Below are 13,579 nucleotides of genomic sequence, written 5' to 3' on the forward strand. Positions count from 1 at the left end.
CCTCATCTCTTTCTCCCTCCTCCTCCCTCTCCCTGTCCCTCCTCTCCCCCTCTCCCCTTATCCACCTCTCCCTTTTTCTCCCTCTCTCCCTTCCCTCCTCTTCCCCTTGTTCCTCCCTCTTTCTCCCTCTCCCCTTGTCCCTCCCTCTACCTATCCCTCTCCCCTTGTCCCTCCCTCTCCCCTTCCCCTTGTTCCTTTCCCCCTCCCCCCTCCTCCTCTTCCTCTCTCATACACACATTAACCTAGAACTCGCCCACTAGGCCATACTTGTCAGCGATACACTCCTGCCTCTGTCTCCCCAGCACACGAATGCCACCACACCTGGCTTTTTTTTTAATTTACATGAACGATGTGGACCCCCTCATCACGAGTCATCCATACAGACAGAAAAGGACGTGGTGGGTTCAGAAGCACATGTGGCATCCCAGCTGCCATGCGTTAAGGCAAACCCTAAAAGGAGTGTGAGGGGCTGAGAGCGTTCCACGGTTAACTGCTCTCTCAGACTAAGTGAGTTCCGTTCAGGCATGGTTCACAACCACCTGTAACTCCTGTTCCAGGGGCTCTGACATTCTCTTCTGCCCTCTGTAGGCACCGGCATTCATGTCTATACGCCCAAGCAGACATACATACATCATTAGAATTTTTATTTATCTTTTTTTTTTTTTTAAAAAAAGCTACATTTTGAAGAAGAAAGCCCGAAATGATGTAAAATGAAACTTTCGTTTTGGAAAATAAGTGCTATTTATAAAAACGTCAGTACTCATGAGGCAATGGTGCTTTCAGACAGCTTGAATTCCGGCATGAAAGGTGAATTATTTTCCCCTAACACCCCCGAGGACCAATGTTCTTAGGAAATAATTTTGAGAATAGCTCATGTAGCCTGGGTTGGCCCAAGGGCACAGATATTAGGAATCATCTTTCAGAACATTCCTTGAGGATCTTCTAGAAAACTTCCACTATCCCTTCATAAACAGGACAGTTGGCTCAAAAGACCAAAGAAAATATCCCGCACACATCTGGATGAAGACAGGAGCTGGGGGGTAGGGGTGGGGAGAGGGCAGGCTGGTCGCGTGGTTCCTGGCTTCCAGGGTACTCTTCAAAAGTCTCCTTATCCATCACTGGCATCGTTATTCGCAAAGGGAATGAAGTCTTTCTTCCTGAACCCAAAAGTAGACAACCTTGAGGACCAAGACAAGCTGAGTTCTGACACCTGGCTGCCATCCAGGTGAAAGTCATTCCTGCTCTATCCTCATCTCTCCCTGTTAACCAGGTGTCCCCTGTCTTGGTCCACAAGCTAGAAAGCAGGGCAATCAAGAGTATTCCCAGCACCCACCAACCCAATAACATGGAGACAAATGCCCAAGGACAGGACTTGGGCCAGCCATTGCCGAAGTCAGTGGGTAAGACGTTACGGAATGTCGCTAATCTCCAAAAGCTGTGGCTACACACTGGCGATAGCCAGGTGGACCATCCAACAGGCAGTGCTTGGATCTGGATTGTCCTCATTTGCTTTTATATGCTGTAACAAAGGCCATGACCAAAAGCGACTTGGGAAGAAAGGTTTCAAGGAAACCAAGGCAAGCTCCAGGCCCTGCCCCCTCGCTCCGACCCCACAGGTTCTTTATTTCTCATTACGGTTGGTTGTGAGCCACCATGTGGTTGCTGGGATTTGAACTCATGGCCTCCGGAAGAGCAGTCGGTGCTCTTTAACGGCTGAGTCACCTCATCAGCCTGCGGTCCCTAAACTTATACCTTGTAGAACTGTCTACCCACAGTAGAAAAGAACATGGCCACAGGCAGTAAGTACGATGAAGTGAAGGCAGTTCCTCTACTGAGCTTCCATCTGCCCAGGTGTGTCTAGTTGGCAACCAACGTTAGCTATTGCGCTGTGGGTTGGCTTTCTAAAGCATCTCCTTGTGTTCTGTATCAATAGAAACATCAATTTTTGGATGTTATGGAGACTTCGTTCTCCAGATGGTGACAGGGATGTGACTGTCCATTCCAGATCTCCCTTGGGCAGCGCGCAGCTGCCCGTGTGTGCCACGCATGCCCGGAAGCCATGTTCGTGCAAGCCACAAGAGAAGCCGAAAGTTAAAAAAAATAAATAAATACTTTCTCTGCCCTCGAATCCGAGCCTGTGACGGGAAATTTGGTTAACTGTGCTTGTTTGGGGAGGCTGAACTTTGGAGCCTACACTACTCAGTGTTGAGTGTCCAGGGCTCTCATACCTCCATATTTAATACCGTCCTTTGGAAAGTGCACTGACTTCACAAGTACTTTTCGCTTGCCCTGGAAATTACACACATTGGTCCAAATGGGGCTTTTATTTTCCGTTTTAATTTATACAGTATAAATATGAGGTTGGACTCCTTTCGAGGTAGCGGTTTCTCTGCGCAGATGTTTCTTAAAAGCCTTTTTCAATTCATACTGTTGGTTTAAAAAGATTTTTTTTTTAAATTTTATTAGCCTGGCTGACTGCCAGAATCGGGGGGTGGGGGGGAGGGAGAATTACTGTTGCATTTCGCACAGAACTCTGAGGCTTCCCGTCCAAGTTCTGTCCCCACCCCCCAGCCTGCTACAAAGACTGTCGGAAACTAAAGGGGATATAGCGCCATCTTGTGGCCAATGATGAGATGCAGAAAGGCGTCTCAGCTGGACCGGAGCAACCAGCCCAGTTCCTTCCCCCCGCAGGATTTCTTGATTTACTTATTTGCCTTTTATTCACCATTTGGCTCAGTTCACCCTCGATCTCAGGTTGTTTGGTTTTATGGAACGTATTCAACTTTGCCCCAGTAGGAGAAGATAAACCCCGCTGCATTCTGGCAAGGAGGGAGGGCAATAACTCATGCTTTGGGCTTTTATTGAATTCCTCATAAAAACAGTGTTGTGTAAGTAAAGTCAGTAATAAGTCTGGGAAATTTTTCAAACCTTTCCCCTGAAAACGGAGACGGGAAGCGCAGGAAGGCCAAATAGGCTTTCTCTCACTAGCCTGGGCTTGAAGGTGTTAATCACTGGCTCGCGCTAACTTGATTTGCTTAGTATTTAAGGGAAACTGCGTAAATAATAATTGAGTATCTCCTCGCCTGAACTGGAGTCAGTAGGTGTCAAACATGCTTGTGTTGCTCTCAACTTTACTTTTGTTTTTGTTTTTTCGAGACAGGGTTTCTCTGTGTAGCCCTGGCTGTCCTGGAACTCACTCTGTAGACCAGGCTGGTCTCGAACTCAGAAATCCGCCTGTCTCTGCCTCCCAAGTGCTGGGATTCAAGGCGTGCGCCACCACCGCCCGGCTCAACTTTAAAAAAGAAAGTTCTACAGACTAGGAGGCATCAATTTGTGCCGTATAATGGAGAAATGAACAGAATACCGAGAAGACAGGGTGGCAGAGGACACACCCGGCATGACCCCGAGTGTGTAACAGCAATTGTGCATCAGGGTGTAGCTGTCTACACATGTTCAATTGTGTCGGCAGTGGAGCTAATATGGAGGAGTGTGCACAGACCCAGAAATGAACCCAGAAAGCCATATGCATAATACTGTTCCATGTGTCATTATAATTGGTAACTATTTTCTCACCTTTTCCCTTTTTTTTTCTTAACTGAGCATAAATTAAAACCTTAGATGCGAGAGAGGTTGGAGAGATGGCTCAACAGTTAAAATCACTTACTGCTCTTGAAGAGGACCTGCATACCGAGCACCCATGGCGTGGCTCACGACCACCTCTAACTCCAGTTCCGAGGAATCTGATGCTCTCTTCTGACTTCCTCAGAAACCAGGCGGTCACATGGTGCACATACATGCATGCAGGCAAAACCCTTATACACATATAAAAAATAAGCACTTTTCAGCCTAAAACCTAAGGAAAATTCTCTGCAGCTTTTAAAGGATCTCATGTCGGCTTATTTGGGGGGGGGGGGGTGTGATGGTTTGTATTCTTTGGGTTTGGGTTTGGCTTTTGGTTTTTCGAGACAGAGTTTCTCTGTTATATAGCCCTGGCTGTCCTGAAATTCAATCTGTAGAGCAGGCTGGCCTCAAACTCAGGGCTCCACCCGTCTCTACCTCCCAAGTGCTGGGATTAAAGGCGTGAGCCACCACACCCAGCTGTGGGCTTTTATTTAATTAAGAAAATACTAATCTCTATTACAGAAGGTAGAAACCTGGGAAGGATGCCCGGCAGCTAGATGTGGAAGCATGTATGAACATGGGCAGCCTCAGTGAAACTCCACACAATTGCCCTTCACAAAAACTCCCTCTCTATTCAGCTGGCAGGTGCTTTCGACCTGGGCTGCCCCAATTAAGGGCATTTATAGTGCAGACGATTCAGACGGGTGCACACAGCCACATGTATGTACACGGTCATTCAATACAACAGCATCTGCAACAGCAAAAGACAGAGAGGACCCCACAAAGAGCCAACCACAGAATGGCGGCTAATCTACGGAGCTCGTGTTAAAGAACATTGTAAGGCAGAAAAATAAATAAAAATAAAAAATAGAAAGACTTGTGGGTTTATGTGAATAATTGCCAAGACGTGTTGTCACAAACCAGGGTTTTACGTGCTGCATTACAGGTAATGAATACGTACATCAGCTCGTGTTCAGACCGTTAGAAAAGGGTGCTAACAGCGGATATGTGAATGAGCGGGGACAAAGGTATCCGAACATTTCAAACACACTGTCCTCAGTTTTAACCCCCTCAAAATGGCGAGATCCACCCTGATGCTCCAAGCTGAATCCCCTGAGGGGAGAAGAAACCACGCTCAGGCCAGGTCTAAAGCTCTGTCTCCACCTAGTGTCCATCGCTGCTCTAGAGGGGGCGGGACCTGGGAGGATGGAGCCAATGAATGAGGCGAACGGGAGTCTCGTGCCCTAGCCAACTGTATTCAGAGCCCCAGACAGTTTACACTCGGAGAGTTTAAAAGGTCACACTAGTAAAGTTCTCCTGAGCTCAAGCTGTGTACAATCACCAGGACAAGCCGCACGTGGCAAAAACACATTTTTCCAGAAGAGGCACATAAAGAATAGTTAACAACAGCAGGCAATAACGAGTAATCTGAAGTAAATCCACTGCTAGCCACTACACCTGAAAACGCATTCCAAGAACAAGTCTGTGTTTGGGGGTGGGGGTGGGGGGGGACCGAGGTCTCAAGTCTTTTGTTTTCTTGGCGTGTTCTCACAAACACTAAAAATTCCCCTCGCACAACTCGGTTCCTAGACCACATTCTCACAGTGTCCTTGAAAACACAACCGTCTCAAACACTTGAGGTTTTGTTTTGAATCTCAAAAGAAATGCTAAAGGTCTTGGCCCCAGTTCTGGAAATGGGGAGAATCCCTTGAGCTCCACACTCTGTAAAATGGCCCACCTGTGGAGGCTTGGTCTCTCCTTCCCAGGGCCCAAGAGCAGCCTGAACCACTGGGAACCTAGGTAATACATAGGCTGCTGGGTATGAAGATCCTCATTTTAAAACAAGGAAGGAAAAACAGAAAGAGGCTGACTTGCTCATCCAGAAGCATCCAAAACTAAAAAGTAGGAGGTTGAAGTTCTACTACAGGGCTGGTGAGATGGCTCAGCGGTTAAGAGCACTGACTGCTCGCTCTTCCAGAGATCCTGAGTTCAAATCCCAGCAACCGCATGGTGGCTCACAACCACCCGTAATGAGATCTGACGCCCTCTTCTGGTGTGTCTGAAGACAGCTACAGTGTACTTAAATATAATAAACAAATAAATCTTAAAAAAGAAAAAAAAAGAAAGTATAAAATTCTTAATTTAAAATTTCTAAATTCTAAATTTAAAATTCTAAATTCTAAATTTAAAATTCTAAGTTAAAAATTTCTTTAAAAAAAAAAGAAAAAAATTCTACCACAGGGAGATCTAACCACTATCTTTATGAGGTTTTTGCCCTAGTCCTATGGTGGTGAATTGCATGAAAATGGCCCCACAGGCCCATAGGCGTGGCACTATTAGGAGGTGTGGTCTTGCTGAAGAAAGTGTATCACCATGGGGTCAGGTTTTGAGGTCTGTGCTCAAGCTCTGCCTAGTGTGGAGGATAGTCCTTCCTGCTGCCTGCAGATCAAGATGTAGACCTCTCCGCTCCTTCTCCAGCACCATGTCTGCCTGCACGCTGCCACGTTTCCCACCATGACAAGAATGGACTAAAACCAGCCCCATACAATGGTTTGCTTTATGAGAGTTGCCACGGTCATGGTGTCTTTTCACAGCAATAGAAACCCTAAGGCACCTAGTCTCTGGAGTTTGATCTTATGTAGTCCTCTGGGTTTGAGGTCTAGAAATCCCCATGCCTTCAATCTTGGCTTTCAAGTGACCCTTTCTTGGGGTATGGGGAGGTAAACATACTGTGCCTAGAACTCATTCCATACTTCTGATATAGGATAGGGTCTAAGAATAAATACTTTCCATTCCCACCTCTACTCTAGGTGCGTTTTGTTTAACTTTGTATCTCTAGTGTCTGATAGACACTACTCATCAATTACTAGTTGGATGGATGGATGGATGGATGGATGGATGGATGGATGGATGGATGGATAACTGAGTGAGTGGGTGGATGGATGGATGGATAAATGAATGAGTGGATGGATGGATGGATAAATGAGTAGGTGGGTGGATGGATAGATGGATGATGGATGGATGGGTGGATAAATGAGTGGGTGGATGGATGGGTGAATAGATAAATGAGTGGGAAGATGGATAAATGAGTGGATGGGTAGATAAATGAGTGGGTGGATGGATGGGTAGATAGATAAATGAGTGGGTGGGTGGATAAATGAGTGGATGGGTGGATAAATGAGTGGGTAGATGGGTAGGTAGATAGATAAATGAGTGGGTAGATGAATAAATGAGCAAATGGATGATGGATGGATGGATAAATGAGTGAGAAGATGGGTGGGTGGATAGATAAAGTGGATGGATGGATAAATGAGTAGATGGGTAGATGGATAGATAGATAAATAAGTGGGTAGATGGATGGATGGATAGATAAATGAGTGGATGGATGGATAGATGCGTGGGTGGATGGATAAATTAGTTGGTGAATGGATGGATAAATGAATGGATGGATGGATAAAAGGAGTAAGTAGATGGATGGGTAGCTAGATGGATGCATGGATAGACTGATAGGAGAGCTGGGTAGACAGCTGGAGGAGTAATGTTTTAGTCACTTCCTTTTGCTGCGATGAAACATTGACAAAAATCAATTTGAGGAGGAAAGATTTATTTGCCTTATACTTCCACTTCACAGTCCATCACTGAGGGAAGGCAAGACAGAAACCTAGAGGTGGAAACTAAGGCAAAGATCATGGGAAAACAATGCTTACTGGCTTGTTCCTATGACTTTCTCAGTCCGTCTTCCTATGTAATCCAGAACCACCTGTCCATGTCCAGTTGACAAAAACTGACAAGCACAGGTAGATTGGTAGATGAATGGGTGGATGGATGGATGGATGGATGGGTGGATGAGTGGGTAGAAGGATGGATGAATGGTGGAGAATAGAATGGTGGGGAATATCTATGTGTGGATAGATAGATGAATGGGTGAGTGAGTGGATGGATGGATGGATGGATGGATGGATGGATGAGTGGGTGGATGGGTAGATGGATGCATGGGTGGGTGGATTGATGAGTGGGTAGAAGGATGGATGAATGAGTGGGTAGAAAGATGGATGGATGGGTGGGTAGATGGATGGATGGATGGATGAGTGATGGATGGATGAATGAGTGGATAGATGGATGGACGGTGGGGTATAATGGTGCATAGATGTATGGATAGATAGATGAGTTGGTGGGTGAATGGATGGATAAGTGAACAGGTAGATGAAAAACTCAATAATGAGCTTTAGAGTAAAGTAGATGCCCAAATTTTGTTTCATTTACTAATAAAACAAAGACGGTTTTGAAAGACTTGAAGTATAAATACACTTGGTTTAAATACAAAGTCATCTCGACCTGCTCCTGAGGAGGACACTGCATCCCTGTCACAGGCCAGAGCTCCACACAATGGAAGGCCATAAACAGCAGCCAACATCACAGGAGGGTTTTGCAACAGAAGGTTCACAGGACACAGCTGTCTCCGTCACTCAGGCTTAAGCTGCTTGGAAATGAAAACAGCCATGCCCTGTGTATTACTTTATCCAAAAGATGCCAGGATCCCTGCATGGGTCCAGACCATCTCTTGGCCTCCGTTTGAGGCAGGTTGCCAGGATCCTTCCTGCCAAGGAATTTCTGCAGTCATTCCAGATAGTGAGTGAGCCAGTTCAGCAGATTTATTCTTGTTTGTAAAAGCCTCAGAATTTACCCTGATCAAGTGGGAAGGCCTATGCACAGTGGCTCCGAGGACAGTGGGGGACACTCAGTCACAGGCCTAGGCTGCATTCAAGGGTCTGGTTCCAAAAAAGCCACCTTCAGTGGTCCCTCCAGGGGAACCTTGGAGGTCACCTGGGAAACTCTAAGATAGTGGCACTCAATCTTCCTAATGCTGAGACCCTTTAAAGCAGTTCCTCATGTGGTAACTCCCCAAAGATTAAATTATTTCATAGATATTTCAGAACTGTAATGTTGCGAATCATAATGTAAATATCTGATATGCAGGATATCTGATATATCAACCCTTGAGGTAAGAAACTGACACTTGGCAGTGGTGGTGCACGCCTTTACTGCCAGCACTTGGGAGGCAGAGGCAGGCGGATTTCTGAGTTCGAGGCCAGCCTGGTCTACAGAGTGAGTTCCAGGACAGCCAAGGCTATACAGAGAAACCTTGTCTCGAAAAACCAAAAAAAAAAAAAAAAAGAAAAAAAAAGAAAAAAGAAACTGACGATCTATAGAAACAATGAGCCCCCATGCCAGGCGCCATGTAACTGTTAGGTTTGTGGTCTTAGGTAAAATGACATCATAACCAGAGGTCCTGAGAAAGGGAGCAAACCAGTTCTCAATAGCAGGCAAAACTGGGGCTTGAAAAGTCATTGCCCCATAAATCAAAAGGCATCCAAATTCCTCTCCACCACCACTGTGCAGCCAGCACTCCTCTCCCAGTCTTCCTGCTAACAAGCATGGCTACCAGTTTTATTCTGGCAACAGAACCTTTGTGTATGGGTGGTCCTGTTCCCCAATTGGTTCTTGATCTGTCAGTAAAGATGCCATTGGCCAATCGCTGGGCAGAAGGAATAGGCAGGACTTCCGGGTCCTGGGAGGCAAGGAGAGGAAAACAGAGTTCATGATGCTTCTGATGGAGAACAGGTGACCAGACATGTGAGATTTGGGGCGGAGTAGCGGTCTGTGAACGCTCCTACAGGCCGGAGGTCAGAAGTGTTTAGCTGGGATGTGACTGAGCTACTCAAGTTGAGGGCAGGTGGAGAAGCACAGAGATAAGAATATTGATGATGGGGCTGGAGAGATGCTCAGCGGTTAAGAGCACTGACTGCTCTTCCAGAAGTCCTGAGTTCAATTCCCAGCAACCACATGGTGGCTCACAACCATCTGTAATGCGTTCTGACGCCCTCTTCTGGTGTGTCTGAAGACAGCAACAGTGTACTCACATATATTAAATAAATAAAAATCTTATATATATATATATATATATATATATATATATATATATATATATATATATATATATATTGATGTGGGCACTCTTTCCCAGGTGGGAGACAGTATCGCCCAGCAATTGCGTCAAAAGGCAAATTGAAATTGAACGACTATGTGTCCGTGTCTTTTACCTGCAAATTCAAGGAAAGCTGGGTGGTAGGCTGGTAGCATGGCCGGTTCCGGATCGTAGACAGTAGCAAAAGCTACTTGCAACACCTGTGAGCAGAACTGAAGGTAAGACACCCAGAAAGAACTGGCCGCCTCGTGTTTAAGCTTTCATTTCCTCTCTGAGCTTCTGGTGTTACTGCCTTCGGATCGTTTGTTTGAAAACAAGAGCTCACCGTGTAGCTTAGACTGGCTTGGAATTCATGATGCTCCTTCCTTGCTGTGGTAACAGGCCTGTACCACCTCACCCAGCTTTTCAACTGCCTTCTGAATGGAGCCTGGACCAGTTGCGGAAGCCACAGACATCACCAGCCATCTTGGTCCCTGAATGACTATCTGCATTCAGGCACTGAGCTGTCTTTTTATGGCCCGGTGCTATGACTACAGAAAAAAAAAATGGCGGCGGGGGATGGGGGGACCCACACACTCCCATTGTGTGAGGCATTACCCATCATGCCTTGCAGCAGTTAGCCAACCCTCAACAGGCTACGTCAGGCAGACATGGCAGAGTCTGCTCACCTACCTCAAAAGTTAACCATCCTAAAGCCTGTACAATTCTCTTCTCAGCCACCAGATCCAAACAGACCCCGGTGGCTTTGGAAAGCTGGCCTGGTAAGCCTGTCACGGAGTTCTATGTATGGCTAAGCAAAGATGAAGGACAGGATCAGTCAACTCAATACTCCACGCCACTGGGCGCTCAGCATGTGTGTTCATTCATAAGACAGCTATGTCTACACTGTGCTGCCAGTATTCCTCACATGATTTAAACATATCCCCAGTAAGAAAAGGATTAAGTCTGTATGTAAAAGTTAATGAAAGCGCGGCATTTCTCCTTATAACATTTTGATTGTCTTTCATACCCCCTTGCCGGATGCTACTAGTTCAAGCCCCAGAGCCCCAGCTTTCTGGGCTGGAAACCTTGTTTGTGGAGAAATGACTGGTTTCAAGGAGTAACGGAAACCTCTCCGGTAGCTCACACACAGGCAACACCTTTGCTGAGCTGTCTCCAGGTCCTGTCCCAGTTGCAGTGTGGACTGTGTGTTATCTGACAACGCAGACTCCGAGTCTGTTGCCAGGGTAACCAGACGACAAAAGCTGTGGGATGGAATAAAATGTCTTATTTATCTTGTTTCCTGTTAAAGCTAGCAGAGCGGCCCCAATGGGGTGTGCTGGGTCATCAGTGGTGACTAGTTAAGGATGAATGGATGGCTGAATATATAAAATCATTGTTAGCCCACAGACAAACCACAGCTGAGACGTAATCCCCGGACTCAACAGAACTGAAACAGAAGGATCCCAATTTCAAGCCTAGCCTGGGTTATAGAATGAAATAATAATAATAAAACCCATGAAATAATCTGAAAAATGTGTTGATAAATCACAAAGACAAACTAATTAAAATATTTTTTTACCGGGCGGTGGTGGCACACGCCTTTACTGCCAGCACTTGGGAGGTAGAGGCAGGCCAATTTCTGAGTTCGAGGCCAGCCTGGTCTACAGAGTGAGTTCCAGGACAGCCAAGGCTATACAGAGAAACCCTGTCTTGAAAAAACACAAAACAAAACAAACAAACAAACAAACAAACAAAAACCCCACAAAATAATTCCCTTCCCCAAACTCTCTATCACAGATGAGACTATTACAGCTCGCTTCAAAGGGACACAAAAAGGAGCAAACAAGACTTTTGCAAGTTGTACTGCCTGCAAGTATGAGAAGCTGCTGTTATTAAGTAGTGCATAATTATTCAAGTACAGTGAACAGAAGAGATGTGACATCATAACTTAGCAAGCGTCTACTCTACTCTTAAAAAATAAAATAGAAAGCCAAGCTGGAGGCGTACACCCATCACCTCAGCATCGGGATTATGTTTTGAGTTCTGGGTCATCCTGGACTTTCAGCATGAGATCCTGTTTCCAAAATTCCAAATACAAGGGCTGGAGGAGCAGGGCACAGACTGCTCTTGAAGAGGACCTGAGTTCAAGTCTCAGCATTCACATCCAGTGACTTAAAAAGGTCTATAACTCCAACTCCGGGGGAGCCACGCCCCCTCGAGGCCTTCAGCCACACCCACCCCAGGTCTTCAGCCACGCCCTCTCCTGGCCTTCAGAACATTGTGCTTACATTCACATACTCATACAGAGATACCCACACATAATTAAAAAATAAGTATTTTTTAAAATACAAATACATAGTGTGCAGATATAATTAAGAATAAAACATTTATATGCTTAATGTAGAAAATTAAAAATTGGAAAGGTTAAAAATTACATCAACATGTCCCATTGCTGCCACCAGTGAACTCAGAGCTACAGGCACCCATTGCCATCTAGCAAACTCTTGCATTTCTAACATATAGATGGAAGTGTATCATTTTGTGTTTTATTGGGACACTTACACTTATTATATAGTAGTCAATGAATCTGCTGTAAAATATCAATGTGATTGGTGGTAGAATTACTCTCCATTCTTTTTCTTTCTACTTTTCTCCAAATCTTCTTTAACAAACACATAGAAGAGTCTAGCCGGATGGTGGCCCACGCCTTTAATCCCAGCACTTGGGAGGCAGAGGCAGGCGGATTTCTGAGTTTGAGGCCAGCCTGCTCTACAGAGTGAGTTCCAGGTCAGCCAAGGCTACACAGAGAAACCCTGTCTCGAAAATCCAAAAAAAAAAAAAAAAAAAGAGTCTGATTTTGAAATAGTAGAACAGGAAAACTTCTGTTTCTGTCTGGGTATAACTTAACTGAGAAATGATCACAGGCTTTTGTAAGAAATCGTTAAACTCGTAGAAGAACCGAGAGTAAATACAACCACATAATATGCGTTTTGTATTCCACGCAAAAGACATAGTGGCTAAAGCTAATATTTCATCTTAAAATTCTTGATCAAACATCACTTAAGCTATAATTTCTTTAAAAAAAAAAATTGTCTGGAGGCCAGAGGGATGGCTCAACAGTTAAAAGTGCTTGCTGTTCATACACAAGACCAGAATTCTGTTCATTGCACCTTCATTATGGCTCGCCCTCCAGGGGATCGGATGTCCTCTTCTGACCTCCAGAGATCACCTATACTTCGAGAAGAGGGTATCTCAGAGTTGAAAGCTACACAGGTCTGCTCTGGTGGCATATGCATATCCACGGGCGCACGCGCACACACACACACAAACACACACAACGAAACCTTGCTTGTATATTGTGATTTCCATATAAAATCGGGATTATATATTCCAGTCAGCTTGAGTCCATGGAAAGGCTGGAAGGCTGAGTGTGAGGGGGTGAGAGCTCGGGTGATGAAAAGCAAGAGTCAAGACTGAGCTCTCTACCACACTTCCTCAAGCTTTAAGCAGCATGTGCATTCGGTAAGCAGTCTGAGCCTAGTGTCCCTCCAGTGCTTGCTCCGGGGAGTTGGGGCCCACCATGGGTCTCTATGGAGGGCTGGCTACTGCAGGTGGAGAGAAGATAAGGTTTGTCTCCAGGAAAGGGCCAGGCTGACCCCAGCTGCTTTTCTGCAGCTTGCTGGGTAGCCGTGATTGGATCCGGCCTCTTCCTGTGCCTGCCATGATGAGGACCTGTGGAGTCTCTGCTCCAGCTTAGCACAGCTCTTGGCTGCTGGCGGGCCACACTACCATGGCTGGTTATGTTTCAGCAACTTTCCTGTCCAACCCATACTGAAACACATTCTCAGAGCAGGGTTCAGGTCAGCTGAGTTTTAAGCATAGTATAGAAAGGAAAAGCTGGGGCTGGAGAGATAGCTCAGCAGGTAAGAGCACTGACTGCTCTTCCAAAGGTCATGAGTTCAAATCCCAGCAACTACATGGTGGCTCACA

The 13,579-nt window shown here is 45.7% G+C and overlaps 3 long non-coding RNA genes across 3 annotated transcripts; 1 reads left to right on the plus strand and 2 right to left on the minus strand.

Moving 5' to 3' along the window:
- Positions 1 to 155: 155 nt before the first annotated feature.
- LOC116075156 lies at positions 156 to 2,128 on the plus strand. Its single transcript, XR_004112441.1, has 2 exons — positions 156 to 1,225; positions 1,934 to 2,128. It is a non-coding gene; the product is annotated as an uncharacterized LOC116075156 (long non-coding RNA).
- A 183-nt stretch (positions 2,129 to 2,311) lies between these two features.
- On the minus strand, positions 2,312 to 3,808 carry LOC116075158. Its single transcript, XR_004112443.1, has 2 exons — positions 3,665 to 3,808; positions 2,312 to 2,427 (listed from the first exon to the last, which is right to left on the minus strand). It is a non-coding gene; the product is annotated as an uncharacterized LOC116075158 (long non-coding RNA).
- A 4,990-nt stretch (positions 3,809 to 8,798) lies between these two features.
- LOC116075157 lies at positions 8,799 to 11,207 on the minus strand. Its single transcript, XR_004112442.1, has 3 exons — positions 9,933 to 11,207; positions 9,723 to 9,807; positions 8,799 to 9,190 (listed from the first exon to the last, which is right to left on the minus strand). It is a non-coding gene; the product is annotated as an uncharacterized LOC116075157 (long non-coding RNA).
- Positions 11,208 to 13,579: the final 2,372 nt, after the last annotated feature.

The sequence above is a fragment of the Mastomys coucha genome, unplaced genomic scaffold (assembly GCF_008632895.1).
Source record: "Mastomys coucha isolate ucsf_1 unplaced genomic scaffold, UCSF_Mcou_1 pScaffold3, whole genome shotgun sequence".
In the NCBI taxonomy this organism is placed as follows: Eukaryota; Metazoa; Chordata; class Mammalia; order Rodentia; family Muridae; genus Mastomys; species Mastomys coucha.